We start from the raw sequence: 15880 nt of genomic DNA, 5'->3' as shown, positions 1-15880 counted from the left end.
TGTAGTTTTTGATTTTTCCCTCTGAACACAAAACTATTTAAAAATACTCCTGAGTCCTGATGAAAGTTGAGACTTTATAAAGCACTGGCGAAGCCTCACTTGAAGGATAGTGAGCAGTTTTGGGCCCCTTATCTCAGAAAGGTTGTGCTGAAACTGGAGAGAGTTCTCAAAGGAGGTTCACAAAAATGATTCCAGGATTGAATAGCTTGTCATATGAAGAACATTTGATGACGCTGGGCCTGTATTCACTAGAATTCAGAAAAATGAGGGGCGACCTCGTTGAAACAAAATAAAATGGTGAAAGGCCTTGATAGAGTGGATGTGGATAAGATGTTTCCTATTGTGGGAGAGTCTATCACCTATTTGTACAAGTACCTACAGTATTTTGTTGTGTATATTTGGTATAAGTTATGTTCATGTAAGTTTATGCAATTTAGATCGTAATCTAAATTACAGCACAGGAACAGGCCCCTCAGCCTACAATATTGTGCCAGACTAACTACACTAGTAATTAAAGGCCTGACTAAACTAGCACTTTCTGTCTATACAAGTCAATATCCATCCATTCTCTGTTCATGTGCATGTCTAAGAATCACTTCAATGTCTCCATCAAAGGCAGCTTAAATGGTTTCTGCATGGACTATTTGGGCCAAGGGGCCTATTTCTGCAGTGTACCTTCTTATGACTCTATACTTGTCTCTACCCTGGCAGAGGGTTCCTGGCACCCATCTCTCTCGAAAAAAAAATTGTGTTTGTAAAGTAGTGTGTTATTGCTGCAAAAAGCTATTTTTCAAGGCATTTATACACTCAGTCTGTATGCTAATAACAATAAACACAGTTGGCTTGCTCGCTTACACTAATTCTGCCCTTGCATATTTTATTCTCCCAAAATTCCTAATCGAGTGAAATTCAGGGGTTTTAAAATGTTTGATTCCTTGATTGTGATTCTCTTTGGAACTTGGAATGGAAATACTTATTTTTACCATGACTTTGTCCTTCCCCATATGTAAGTTTTACTTACTAGTACTTAATAGAAACAGCAGCAGGATATGACCCTAATACACAGGGTTCAAAAGAGAGAATCAGAAAGAGCCCCCACCTCTGCATATTGCTCGGTGATTTTTAAAATATTCATTTTTGATATCTTGCAAAGGGCTTAATCTAACACAATTTTTAAAAAATTTGGCTCGATCGAGCCCTTTGCTCGACGTCAAATGACCCCACTGAAGCAGACTTAACACATGCAAAATGTATTCTTTGATCATTGAGTATGTAGTTAGCACTGTCAAAGCTCATAATCAATATTGGCCATCGAGTGTAGCTGCCTCTGGCAACATCTCTTGTTGAGAGGTCAATCAGTTCAGAGAAAGCAGGAGAGGTGGAAGGCTTGCTGATATAATTGACCAGAAGAGAAGGTAAAAGATCGAACTAATGTGTCTCGGGAATAGCTAAAGTATGGGTGTTCATCCCCATTTAGGGCATTGCACAAAGGTTGGTGTTATTTCTCTACAGAATTAAAATCTGGCATCTGCTCCCAGAGTCACAGAGACAGATGTGGGTACATTTTACATTGTGTTAAGGCTGCTCCTATGGGGTTACCTGATATCTGACAATCTGGATGAGGTGGAGAGTAAGAAGCTGCATCTATTCACAGGCTGTCCGACCTGTGTTTGCTTTCCATGGTATTAGTGAAGGAGTCACCAGATTCAGTTGGAATGGCTCTTGTGCTGCCCTTGGCAGGGATGTGTTCAGAGGGTGTCAGTACTTGACTCTGGTGTTGACCAGAGAGCTGTTTCTCCTCGGCATCCTGTCTGTCCTCCCTCACCATTTAAGGAGCTGCTGGCCAATGTACTAATGGTTTCAATTCACTTTCATAAATCTGAATTAAGCCAAGAGAGTACGAAATATTCACCTTATTTTTAATGGCAGGCTCCTGTGAGCTGGCAAGAAACCAAGTGCCAAAAGCGAAATGATTGATAATATGTCGAACTTTTTCTTTTGTATGTGTCTGAAATCAGATATGACTCCAACCTTGCCAGGAGAAGAAGCTGAATTAAATCTTCCAATCAAAGGAACTGACCTGCACCCAGACCCCCGCAAGTGGAACAGAAAATCAAAATGTGTACAGCTTCAGAGTTCAGTTTAAGAAAACAACATGTACTGAAAAGGAGCTGGGAGTACCAGTCCTGCACCACACTCACTTCGGAGTCGACACTCCCCTCTCGTCATCTTATCTTGAAACTGGAACTTGGCCAAAACCGCTATAGGCAATTCACTCCCTTTTGAATTCACACCCTGAGATCGTGGAGAGTGTTGGAGTTCGTTATTTTGATCTCTCACAGATTTATGTCCACGGGTAATGCTTATTGGTAATATTATGGATTCATTCAGACAGGCATAATCCATAGAATATATTACAAAACTGGCCAGCTGCTCTTATAAATATCACAGAAAATTGAAGTTTATAAAAATATGAACTGAAGCTTTTCATGATTATTATATGCAAATACTGTGCAAAAGTCTTTTAACCAACATATAAATTAATATAAATATTAATTTAACATAAATTAATATAGCTAGGGTGCCTAAGACTTTTGAACAGTACTGTATTTTATGTCTTTCCGGTTACGAAGTAACAAGTAATGCACTCGTCTTTCTGTTTCCCAGCCACCTCCCTATTTTAACCAATATTCAGTTCTGTGCAAAGGTCTTAAACACTCTAGATATATATATACACTCCTAAGACTTCTGCACAGTTCTGTAAAATATATTATTATGCAAGGGAGATGGTTCTGAGTGCTTGCTAAATGGCCTCTCTATTACAGAGGAAGCCATAAACATAATGTGTGTTAAAGGTTGTGGTAACAGTGACTGTTAAATGAAGGAGAATTTTATTTACTCTCTGTGAAAATGTAACACCTTTTATTCCAATTTAGCCATTGTTATAATTATGCAATATTCAATTTAGAGGAAGTATTTATCAAATAGATTTTGCAGAAAGATTTTCCTTTTAATATTAGAGTGTCAGGTTTGTAGTGAATTTTAGACAGTTTTCAGATCAATATATTTTCAAAGAATGTATAAATTATACAAACTTGAGGTTTGCCCACTTACAGGCAGCCACAAAGCAAGAAACATGAGAGAACCCAATTAAAGTAAAAAGACAAACATCCGGTGGGCAAAGAGAAAAAAATCACAAATCACCCAACAATAAAAGCAAGCAACAGCATTCAAAACAATCTTTTGTTTGAGAATGGATCTACAGTACTGAGCAAAAGTCTTAGGCATATATATATAACGAGAGTGACTAAGGCTCTTGCACAGAACCGTATATTGGCTAAAGTAGGAATGTTGTTGGGAAACAGAAATACGAGTACATAGCTTTGTATTAGCTCAGTAGTACTTAGTGTTATTTGGTAACTGGAAAGACAAAATTTACAGTACTGTGCAAAGGTCTTAGGCAGCCTAGCTATATACCATAACTTGAATAAAAATCTAAACATAGCAAATATTTGAGATAACGGACCCACTATTCTAGATATCAAAACCAAATATTTGAGAAGCCAAAACCTTTTTGGTGTTTAATGCAAAGGATTTAGTCAGGTTGAACAAGGCCACTTTCTGGAGTTGTTACACAATGAAGATCACAGCTACTGTGCTCCTAGTTGGAAGGAATCATTCTGTGATTAGACCATAAGAAATAGGAGCAAAATTAGGCCACCTGGCCCATCGAGTCTGCTCCACCATTTAATCATGGTTGATCCATTTTATTATCTTCTCCTCAACCTCAGTTCCCGGCCTTCTCCCCGTAACCTTTGATGCCATGTCCAATCAAGAACCTACCAATCTCTGCCTTAAATACACCCAATGACCTGGCCTCCACAGCTGCATGTGGCAACAAATTCCACAAATTCACCACCCTTTGGCTAAAGAAATTTCCGCATCTCTGTTTTGAAAGGGCGCCCTTCTATCCTGAGGCTGTGCCCTCTTGTCCTAGACTCTCCCACCATGGGAAACATCCTTACCTCATCTACTCTGCCTAGGCCTTTCAACATTCAAATGCATTCAATGAGATTCCCCCCTCACCCTTCTGAATTCCAGTGAGTACAGACCAGGGCCATCAAATGTTCCTTGTATGATAACCCTTTCATTCCTGGAATCATCCTTGTAACCCTCCTCTGGAACTTTTCCAATGCCAGCACATCTTTTCTAAGATGAGAGGCCCAAAACTGTTCACAATACTCAAGGTGAAGCCTCACCAGTGCCTTATAAAGCCTCAGCATCACATCCCTGCTCTTGTATTCTAGACCTCGTGAAATGAATGCTAACATGGCATTTGCCTTCCTCACCACTGACTTAACCTGTAAGTTAACCTTCAGAGTGTTCTGCACAAGGACTCCAAAGTCCCTCTGCATCTCAAATTCTTGGATTTTAATTAGAAAATAGTCCACACGTTTACTTCTACTACCAAAGTGCATGTCCATGCATTTTCCAAAATTGTATTTCATTTGTCACTTTTTTGCCCATTCTGCTAAACTAAGTCCTTCTGCATCCTACCTGTTTCCTCAACACTACCTGCACCTCCACCAATCTTTGTATCATCTGCAAACTTGGCAACAAAGCCATCTAATCCATCATCCAAATCAATTATATACAGCATAAAAAAAAGTGGTTGCAACACAGACCCCCGTGGAACCCCACTAGTCACTGGCAGCCAACCAGAAAAGGATCCTTTAATTCTGGGAGCAGTTCTTCAGAAATGATGAGGAGTTAGATGAAGAGGACCCTGGCAACAACTTTCCCAATGATGCACAGCAGGAATATCCCTCTGTAGTTAACACAGTTGGATATTCCCTTCTTGAAGATCTTGCTGAAGATATCTCTGATGGCCCTCGCAGATAAACAGTCGAAGAGGTCCACAGATGCTGCCTGACTTGCTGAGTTCCTCCAGCATTTTGTGTGTGCTGTCCACAGAGGAAAGGTTGGTTTCCATGATGTGCAGAGCTGTGTCTACAACTCTCTGCAGTTTACTGCAATCATGTGCAGAGGAGTTGCCATTCCAAGCCATTGTGCACCCAGGCAGAAAGCTTTCTAAGGTGCATCAATAAAAATTGGTAAAAGTCGATGGGGACAAGTCAAATTTCCTCACTTCCTGAGGAAGTAGAGGTATTGGTGAGCTTTCTTGGCCATGAGGTCAATATTATTAGACCAGGACCAGCTACTGATGATGTTCACACTTAGGAACTTGAAGCTCTTGATGCTTGCAAAGGCAATACCATTGCTGGATACCACACTGTTGATGTAGAATGGTCAGCTAATTCCTTCCTATAGTCCAACTCCAAAGTATCTAAAGAGACTGTTCTGAGCTTTGTTGCAGAAAGAGGTGAGCAAGAAAACAAAGAAAAAAAGATTCAAAATCTCCTTGAAAGGTGCAACATTCCTCTCAGTTCCATGGCTATTGAAAATGGCAAAGACAGCACTCACAGTCAGTGGCTACTTTACCAAGTACACCTGTGCATTAATAGAAATGTCTAATCAGCCAATCATGTGGCAGTAACTCAATGTATAAAAACATGCAGACGTGGTCAAGAGGTTCAGCTGTTGTTCTGACCAAACATCGGAGTGGGGAAGAAATGTGATTGAAGTGACTTTGGCCATGGAAAGGTGCCAGGAAGGGTGATTAGAATACAGGATCCCAGAAACTGCTTTTCTTGTGAGATTTTCACACACAATGGTTTCTAGAATGGTGCAAAAACAAAAATAAAAAAGCATTTAGTGAGCTGCAGTACTGTGGGTGATAATGTCTTGTTAAGCTCAGAGGGGAATGGCCAGACAGCTTCAAGCTGACAGGAAGATGACAGTAACTGAAAGTGTTAGAATAGTGATGTGCAGAAGAGGATCTCTGAATACACAACGCATAGAACCTTGAAGTAAATTGGCTACGGCAGCAGGAGACCACAAACACGCACTCACTGACCACTTTATTAGGTACACGAAGTACCTTATAAAGTAGGCACTGGGAGTATTGGTTATCACTAATTCCCTTTACCTGGCCAGTTTCAGAGGAATATGAAGCTCACTGCTGTCTATTTGGAGTCACAGATGGGCCAGAGTGGATAGAAAATTGCTTTTGTAATTTTTATAACAACTGAGCAACTTCATGGTTACCATTGCTAAAACTAATCATTGTGTCCAAAGTTTATTCAAAGAAACGGAATTCACTATTTAATTAGAATTTCAGCTCAGGTCTCCAAAAATTATCCAAAACACTTAGATTACAGATCCACTTACATACCCACAATCCTCTTGAACCTCAATTGATTGGTTGGTTTGAGGCGACCAGGGGTGGGGCAGCAAGTGACTCTCATATCAAGAATGAACTTGCAGGTCCTGCCTCTGTGACGATCCTTGGGACAGTTCTTACCTTTATAAAGCATCTTCCCTTGTTTTCAAGGCTGTTTTACTTACTAATGTTTCCTTGTCAACTGATGCAAGCTGAATCATCTACAGCTCAACATCAGTAAGACAAAGGAGATGGTGATGGACTTCAGGAAGACTAAAGCCTGCACTGCTCCCTGTTACTATTGATGGTGAGGACATGGATGTAATGAGGACCTGCAAGTATCCAGGGGTACAGTTGGACGAGAGACTTGAGTGGAGCATCAACACAAGAAGGGCCAGAGTTGCCTCTACCTCCTGAGGAGATTGAGGTCCTTTGGAGTATGCAGACCCCTCCTTCACATGTTCTACCAGTCTGTTGTTGCCAATATAATCTTCTATGCGGTGGTGTGCTGGGGCAATGCCACCAACATGGGTGACGCCAACAGGCTCAATAAGCTGATTAGAAAGGCTGGCTCTGTTATAGGCGTCAAGCTGGACACACTGGAGGCTGTGGTAGAACAAAGGACCCGACAGAAAATCCTGGAAATTCTGGACAATGTTTCTCACCCTCTGCGTGCCACCTTGGCTGAACAGAGGAGCATTTTTAGTAATAGACTAAGACAGCTGTGCTGCTCCAAAGAGCGCTATATGAGGTCACTCTTACCCTCGGCCATTAGGCTCTGTAATGAGTCAACCTATAGCTGGGGATGTGATGACCCCCTCCCCCTCCTGTTAGACTAAAAGAGACAAACTGAGTAAAAAGTTAGGCATTTAAATGAAATAGAAAACAAATTAGAACACTACCAATACTACTACAGTACTATAAAACTGTATATTGGTTCCTAACAGTTATCGAGAGAGGTATGTATCCAGTGTATGCTGCTATGTTCTTTTGATTGGTTGTAAATGAACAAAATCATTGCAGACTCCTGATGCAGATAATGGACTACTTTTATTTCCTTCCTGCATGAACTAGTGTCATAATCCAACCATGAATTCCTTGGCACAAAATTTTCAAAAATCACTGTTTTTTGAATCAGCGTCTTTTGGTCCAAATGGATAACACAAGTACGTGCGACTGACACTATTTAAAAACTGCTCACTCTCAGCACAGTGTAGTACCTAACAGCCACACAAGTACACATGATGGAAGCTAGTTAGAAACCCTTCGGTAACAGCTTCCTGTCCCAATTGAGCAGCATAGTGTCCCATATAAAGGAAAGGAATCCTAGCTATTTTCTTGATCAGTTTTTGTGCTTTAAGAGTTGTTCCAAATTAGTGGCTGCAGCGATTAACCGATGGCCCAATTAACCAGAATCCACTGTTTTTACTTTTTGATTTTTGGTCATTTACAACATCTATCAATGCCAGTAAATAACGTTAGACACATACTTCAATAGCGGATGCAAATATTTTCTTATCTATCTCTTTGTTGCAAGTATTAGCTTTCACAAGTTCTTTAAGTATCAGATCAACTTTAGTTCATTAAAAAGATTCTTGCAGCAATGCTGATAATCCTCCCCTTCGGTGCCATGATATTAAAAGACGCCACAACCCCCACTACACCCTCACTTACGCAGAGATCCCACCCACTCACTCTTCACACAGAAATCTCTTTCATTCTCCACATTAAGAATGCCCTCACATAATGAGACCCACCCATACAAGAGAAAATAAGAGACCTGGACATGCCACAAGTAGGCTCACTCTCACACGCACGCACACGCACACGCACACGCACACACACACACACATGTTTAGAGCTTCTCGTTCACTAGGATGTCCGCATATATGTACACATGCATGCTCACATCAGCGCGCACACACAGTCCAGTCAAATGTGTTAAAATGCACAGCCTTTTGCTGTAGCTTTCTATTGTTAAGAGAAGTATGAGATTCCAAGCACTAGAGTTAAAGGCATGTCCAGGATAGTGTAGACAGTGAGTTATGTGATTTAAAGCTCTCGTATCAGAACATGACGTTTGGATGCAGACAAGATTGGAAATGTTGTGGGTGAGGTTGACGTCAGCCTCAGTAATCCCAGCAATGAGAGATAAAAACAATGGTCTCCTTTGAAGGGTCTGTGCCTGGTGCATTTTGACTTGTCCAGATCGGGAGGGTCCCAGGCTCAGTTCCCGGTCTTTGTGCTGTTAGCAGATCTTGGCCAGGGAAATGGCAGGCCCGCTGCAGTATACTTCATTGTTGTTAGCCTGGTAGTGGTAATCAAGGGTGCTCCTGTTCCTGATAACTACCCAGCTGGGGAATGTACATGTCTGCTGTTTGTTTGAAGTCAGAATTGACTGTGACTATGACACCCTTCCCCCACACTCAATATGTTTCCTGGCACCTACTGTCTAGCTTTAGAAACAAGATTGTGAGCCTGTAGAATCATACCCCAGAACAAGTTACAGGTTTTAAAACGTCAGCAAAAAACATAACTTTGAGGAGCTACCAAAGGAGCACAGAGTGGGGTAACTTTTCCACAACAATAGTCAAAGATTTGAGGATTCAGTGTGGCGGCCCTGTGCTAGCTTCCTACACAACCTCAGGGTTACTTTCCCTCCATTGTTAATGATTCCGGTATTACTCTAGTATTGTAGAAAGAGTTTTAAAGTATAGCCAGTTTGCAGTCTTTTAGAAGATCCTTCAGCGCAAAGAAAGCGGTAAGGAAGGCATATGGCATGCTTGCCTTTATTAATTAAGGAAAGTTATACGAGCTCTAAAGGTTGTTAAATCTCTTGCAGATTTCTGCAGATGTACCGTGGAGAGCATTCTGACTGGATGCATCATCATCTGGTACGGAGGCATCAACGCCCAGGATCAGAAAAAGCTACAGGGGATTGCATCATGGCTAAAAGCCCCCCTCCAACAAGGACATCTTTGAAAGGCTGTGCTCGGGGAGGCAGCATTCATCATTAAGAACCTTTGCCATCCTGGTCAAGTCCTCTTCCTCATTACTACCATCAGGGAGGATGTACGGGAGCCAGAGGACCTACACTGGACATCTTAGGAACAGCTTCTTCTCCTCCGCTATCAGATTTCTGAACAGTCAATGAACCCATGAGCATCACCCCTTTCTGCAACATTTACTTCTTCATTGTAACTCATAGTAATTTTATATGTCTCGCACTGTACTGCTGCTGCAAATGCAAATCTCACAACATGCGTCAGTGAAGATAAAACTGAATTTGATTCTGATTCTGAATTATGTTCACATGTCAGGAAGTTTTGTTGTAGCTTTATAAAACTCTGGAGAACTGCAGGTCACATCTGGAGAACACATTCAGTTCTGGTTGCATCATTATAGCAAGGATGTCTTGGCTTTGGACAGGCTGCAGAGGACATTTACCAGGATCTGCCTGGATTAGAGTATGTATCTACTACAAGATGACTGGAAAACTTGTGTCTTTATTTTCTCTGGAGTGGCAGAGGGTGAGGGTTGATCTGATAGAGGTTTATAAGGTTATGAGCGGCATAGACAGAATAGACTGTCAGTATCTTTTTTCCCAGTTGGAATGCTCCCAGAGGAGAGGTGCAGGGCTGTTTTTTTTAATGCAGAGAGTGCTGGGTGCCTCACCACTGGTGCAGGTGGATATGAGGTGTGTGCTTAAGGGTCTATTAGGTACGGACATGGATGTGGACGCTTCATATAGGCAGAAGGGATTAGTTTGGCACAACATAGTGGGCCAAAGGGCCTGTTTCTGTGATGTAGTATTGTTCCATGTTCAATTTTTAAGCAAAAAAAATTAAAGACATTAAAATGTGTTTGCTGAGCCCACTGCTGTACCCAGTGCTCACTCACACATGACTGCACGGCCAAGCACCTGAGTAATCACGTGGTCACGTTCGCCCATGACATGGCAGTGCTGGGTCTCATCACCTACAACGATGAGATGGTCTACAGAGAGGAGGTGGAGGAGCTCGAGGCCTGGTGCCTGGCAAATAACCTCTTCCTCAATGTCAGAGGAGATGGTTACACGAGGAAATCTGCAGATGCTGGACAAACGGGACCCTTCGTCAGGCCCGAAATGTCGACAGTGCTTCTCTTTATAGATGCTGCCTGGCCTGCTGTGTTCCACCAGCATTTTTTGAGAGGAGATGGTTACTGACTTCAGGAGAGCTTACACCCCTCCTTATATTGGCAACACGGGAGTGGAAACTGCAATAAGTGGCAAACTCCTGGGGGAAGCACACCTTACACAATCTCTCACGGTGCCACAACAAATGCTGTATAGTCAGGAAACATCACCAATGACGAGTTGGAGTACGCACATCCATTCTCACGTCGTCCCACAGATTCTCAGTAGAGAGCATCCTAGCAAGCTGCATCACTGCTTGGTACAGAAACTGCACTGCGGTGGACAGAAAGGCTTTATGATGGGTAATCAAAACTGCCCGGGGCATCATCGGCACCAGCCAATCTGCTGTAAAGGACATACATCCAGTAAGGTGCCAGAAAAGGGGCAGTAACATCGTGAAGGCTCACACCCAACCTGCTTACGGACTGTTTGTTCCTTCCCATTATGGAGGAGGCTATGTAGCATCCATGTAACGCCCACTAGACTCAAAAATAGTTACTTTCTCCAAGCAGTAAGGCAGATCAGTGCCTCCATCCACTAACCCATCCCTCCACACCTCCCTCTCTACCTCTGTTTTATCATTTCCTGTTAGTCATTTTATATGTACAGACACTCCTGCGCCTGTTGTCACTTTATGGACAGTCTTTATGTATATGCGTGTTACTGCCTGTTACACCACTAGCATTTAGGGCAACAATGACGGTTTTCCCTCTCTGGCGGAGAGGGCTTCCTTCATCATGTCAGGAGCTTCCTCTCGGTTTTCACCACTGTCAGTCATGCAAGTCCCAGGTGGAGACTCAGGAATACCATCACACCCAGATGTAGAAGGATTCTTCGCTGCTGTTTCTGTAAAAATTTTGTTTTACCCATCAGGGTTGTTGGCCCTGAGCTGAACCCCCGAACCTGGAGGACCAGTGGGCCACTCTAAGTCTGGCCTCTAACCTTTGACCTGTTTGGAATGGGTAGCCCTACCAAGAGCCAAGTCATAAAGCCCTGGCTGCAGTCAGCATAGCTCTCTGGGTCACTGAGGCACACAAGCCTTCGAACCACAACAAGATTGTGGTCTTCTTGGGGGAATCTATGGATATGAGCTGTTTTATATGTAACCCCCTGGGTCGCCTCCGGCTCGCTCAGCTCGTTCTCGTCTAGGGAGAGCAGCCTTTGGCCACACCAAACTGGGTAATCAGCTGGTGTGGATGCTGTGTGATGTCCCCGCCTCGCCCAAAAACAGACAGCACACCATATGCGATTAAATGAGTACAATTTATAAAGGTTACTATAACTAAGTGATTAATAATGATACAGTATATATGAAGAGAAAAAATAAAGAAAAGGTGCCAAACTTATCAAAGTCCAAACCACTTCGTGCACAATCACCGAAGTCTTCTGGCCACCATTCGATCCCCTCCGAACTCCTCGACTCGCAGCTCAGGACCCTCCGAGTGGTCAACCAAGCACATCTAGCTTCATCCCCCCTCCTCGGAGTACCTCCTGGCCTCGGACCCCCGCTTGGGGTCCGTTCCTCGCCCAGCTTACAGCATTGCGTCCTCTCTCTCTCACCCCCTCGCACCGATCTGCCCAAAAGCCGGTCAACAAAAGCTTACAGACTCAGAAGAAAGAACATTAATCCCCATTTGGCTTACAAAGGAATACCATTCTTGTTATCAGTAAATTTTAACCCAAACAAGCTTCCAGCACTCTCTCGCAACAAAGGAGCATTCCTGCTAGTTAACCAAACAAAGCCCTTTTGATTACATACACAGTAACAAAGAAAAAAGAAGAAACCCCCTTATACTCTTCCCCCCACCAAATAAAAGTCATGTCCTCATGACTATTAAATAACTCGCCACCTTTCCTGCCAACACACCGTAACCCGAGCACAAACAGTGACATCTCCTCCCCACACAGTAAACCTCACACCCTGTTCCTCAGGTGCTACTTAGGCCAACTATCTGGGAGTTCCCTAACCCTTCTGAGACCTCCGTACCCCCTCACAAAACCCTTCAGGCTCAGACACAACTGGGGATACCTTGGGCCCACTACCAACTCCTCTCTCAACCTCTCACTCATGCTCCACACTGCACACAGCTAACCCTCCCTGCTACACCTGACTCAATGGGAGAAGGGCCAAAGGTCTCTTCCTCAATCGAGGGAAAGTCTGCAAAAGGCGGCATGTACCACACATCCAGCACATCATCCATCGAATCTGTATTCTTCCTCATTTCTGCGATCGGTAGCTGCTGTTTGATCTTCTCCAAACGGAAACACGTGGCCTGCACTGCTCCCGCAGTCTCTTCAGCCTCCTGTTCAGTATTCACTGCACTTCTCTCCAGCTTTTTCTTCCTCATGACTTCTTCCAGATCAACTTTCAGGTTTTGCACTGTTTATATTTATCGTGTTCTTTTATTACTGTGTTCTTTACCTTATTGCATATTTTGTGCGGCATTGGATTGGGAGAAACAATTATTTCATTCTCCTATATACTTGTGTACTGGAAATGACAATAAACAATCCTGAATCTTGAAGAGTATCTTTGCAATATGCAAGAGACTGAGGATTTGCAACTTTTTTTTATGATTAGTTCTCAAAATCCTACAGATTAGCAACAGGCATGTTAATGTATATAGTTTGGGGAGGTCCATGTGCTTTTACACCATTTTCAATTTGCACTGTATAAATTAGTTTGAAAAATGTAAAATGGAATCATGGGCAAGTTTAAGTGATGCATCAAATTATTTCCAAGGCATAACTAGATCATTGATTTAATTCTTAAATGCCAATCTTGCATTTGCTGCTTTGCTGAAGAGTGCCTGCTGACTCTAGGGAAGTTGGCACAGTCTGATCAGTGAAATCCACTTCCAGTCAAGGAGTTAGTAATCACTGATTAACCCTTTAAGGTCTGTGTTTAGTCTTTGGCTCACAATACACAGGATTATCGCTGAAGCTCTTTGGCTTTCCATTGATGTTCCCACTTGGGAGAGAGGATTAAAGAACAATTTTGAACTTTTCCTCAACTAAAGGGATATCCATTGTTAAAGAGTATGAGGAGGTGACAAGCGTTCATTTCAAGTGCACAAAGCAGGAAGAGAATTTACTCCATTGCAAAAGTAAAGCAAATTTTATTATCGGTACATACTATAGATATCACCATATATAACCTTGTGCATACTCAGCAAATGTATAGAATAGTAACTGTAACAGGATCAATGTAAGATCAACCAGGGTGCAGAAGATAACAAACTAGGCAAATGCAAGTATAAATAAATAGCAATAAATAAGGAGAACATGAGATAATGAGATAAAGAGTCCTTAAAGTGAGACCATTGGTTGTGGGAACATCTGATTGGATGGGCAGGTGAGAGTAGCTACTCCATTTTGTTCAAGACCCTGATGGTTGAGGGGTAGTAACTGTTCTTCACCCCAATGGTGTGAGTCCTAAGGCTCCTGTACCTTCTACCTGATGGCAGCAGCGAGAAAAGAGCATGGCCAGGGCCATGAGGATCTCTGATGATGGGTGCTGCTTCCTACGACAGCGTTTCATGTAGGTGTGCTCAATGGTTGGGCGGGCTTTACCCTGATGCAGTGGGCCGAACCCACTACCTTATAGTTGTGAGCACAAATTATGCTTTTGACCGAGAAACACCAGTGGAATGAGCTGCAGAATCATAGAACACACAAACAGGCCCCTTGGCCCAACTGATCCACGCTGATCACAATGACTATCTAAGTTACATGTACTTGTGTGCTTTTGATACACATCCCTCCGAGATTTTCTTATCCGTGTCCCAGTCTAAATGCCCTTAATGTTGTTATTGTACCTGCTTCAGCCACTTCCTCTAGCAACTCATACAGTGCATGCACCAATCTCTGTGTGGAAGTCCTTGCCCCACAGGTTCAGTTTAAATCTTTCCCCTCTCACTGTAAATCTGTGCACTCTTAGTTTTTGATTAACTTTCTCTGACAAAATCAGCTGTAGCGTTCACCCTAAATATGTGAGGGAAATGTTCTGTGTGAGAGCTGATATGTTGTGGGACTCACACCAGTCACAGCTTTCTGGATAGGCCCACAGGGGACAATACTTTACGAAGTAAAGAGTAGGGAGGCGGCTGGTGGAACCTTCAACGAGGAGCAGGCAGGAGTTTGATGGGCCAAATGGCTCCTTCTGTGGTGTTCAATAGGTTGATTCGTAATAAATGTTAAATTTTCAAGTTTACAGAGCTGATGAAAATCCTTTAAACAATTTGAAAAATAGTATCTTTTTTTACAGCATAGGTGTCTTCACAAAACTGAATCGTTTCATAAGAAAGATCCGCTATTGGAAGTTTTCACTGGATCATGGATTGTCTATCTGCTGCTCTTGAAATTACTTAGCTAAATTTCGTCAACAGTAGCGAGCAGTTAGTGTGACGCTGTTTCCTCCAGGCACTCAGGGTTCCTCCCACAGTTCAAAGACGAACTGTGTAGATTAATTGGTCATTGTAAATTGTCTTGTGATTAGCCTTGGGTTAAATAGATGGGTTGTTGGGATCCTTGGGCTGGAAGGGCCTGTTCTGCACTCTGTCGCTAAATAAATATATCACTGTGGTGAACTACATGTGCCTGTCTGGACACGCCCCCTGCTGACTGCTCCTGTGGCTCCTCCCACAGACCCCTGTATAAAGGCGATCAAGGCCTGAGCCCGGCCTCCAGGATGTAGTATGGTGGTCACTCACTGCTTGTTCCTTCTTCCAGTCAATAAAAGCCGATATCTCGCCTTTACGTCTCAGAGTGAGTTATTGATGGTGCATCAATCACACACACACACACACATATACACATACACACACACAGAGAAACACACACACGTGCATACACACAGATACTCACATACAAACACACAGAGAAATGCATACACACACACACACAGAGAAACACAAACATAAACACACAGAAATGCAGACACACACACACGGGCACAAACTCATACACTCAGAAATGCAAATACACACACACACACACACACACACACACACACACACACAGTCTGTCTGAACATGGATTCAGCAGTACTAATGCCTTTGAATGAAAGTTGGCATAGTTTCGGTGCTGATGTCACTTTCCTGTTCCCTAACCTTCCACTTCAGGAAAACACGTAAGGAGCCAGCCTGACTTATCTGTGGGTTTGAGTGAACGCCTTTGCAAGTTTGCCTTTTGAATTGCTGATCACTGATTCTTTATGCGCTGTCGCCGTTTGCCCCCAGGGTGCCTGAAGATGCAAAATTCAATTTTAATTAAATATTCCTGTATAATTGAATTCAAATCCAGCTTAGATTCATCAGAGAGAAACACAACTGCAGAAGGTTAACCCCTTACCCTTCCTGATGCGGCTGCGTCTTTGTTTAGCAGCTCCTCCACAGAGGAAAAGCAAACAACACTCAGAT

General features: G+C 42.8%; 1 long non-coding RNA gene across 1 annotated transcript in view; it reads left to right on the top strand.

Moving 5' to 3' along the window:
* LOC132396037 (uncharacterized) overlaps positions 1 to 15198 on the top strand; it is a 194548-nt gene extending 179350 nt beyond the window's left edge. Inside the window, exons 5-6 of the long non-coding RNA XR_009512816.1 lie at positions 2019 to 2356; positions 9126 to 15198. This is a non-coding gene — a long non-coding RNA (uncharacterized LOC132396037). The remainder of the gene's footprint in view (positions 1 to 2018; positions 2357 to 9125) is intronic.
* The last annotated feature ends 682 nt before the right edge of the window (positions 15199 to 15880 follow it).

The sequence above is a fragment of the Hypanus sabinus genome, chromosome 6, assembly GCF_030144855.1.
Source record: "Hypanus sabinus isolate sHypSab1 chromosome 6, sHypSab1.hap1, whole genome shotgun sequence".
Classification (NCBI taxonomy): Eukaryota; Metazoa; Chordata; class Chondrichthyes; order Myliobatiformes; family Dasyatidae; genus Hypanus; species Hypanus sabinus.
Note: the sequence above shows the minus strand (reverse complement) of the source record. Positions and strands in the feature narration are given on the sequence as shown.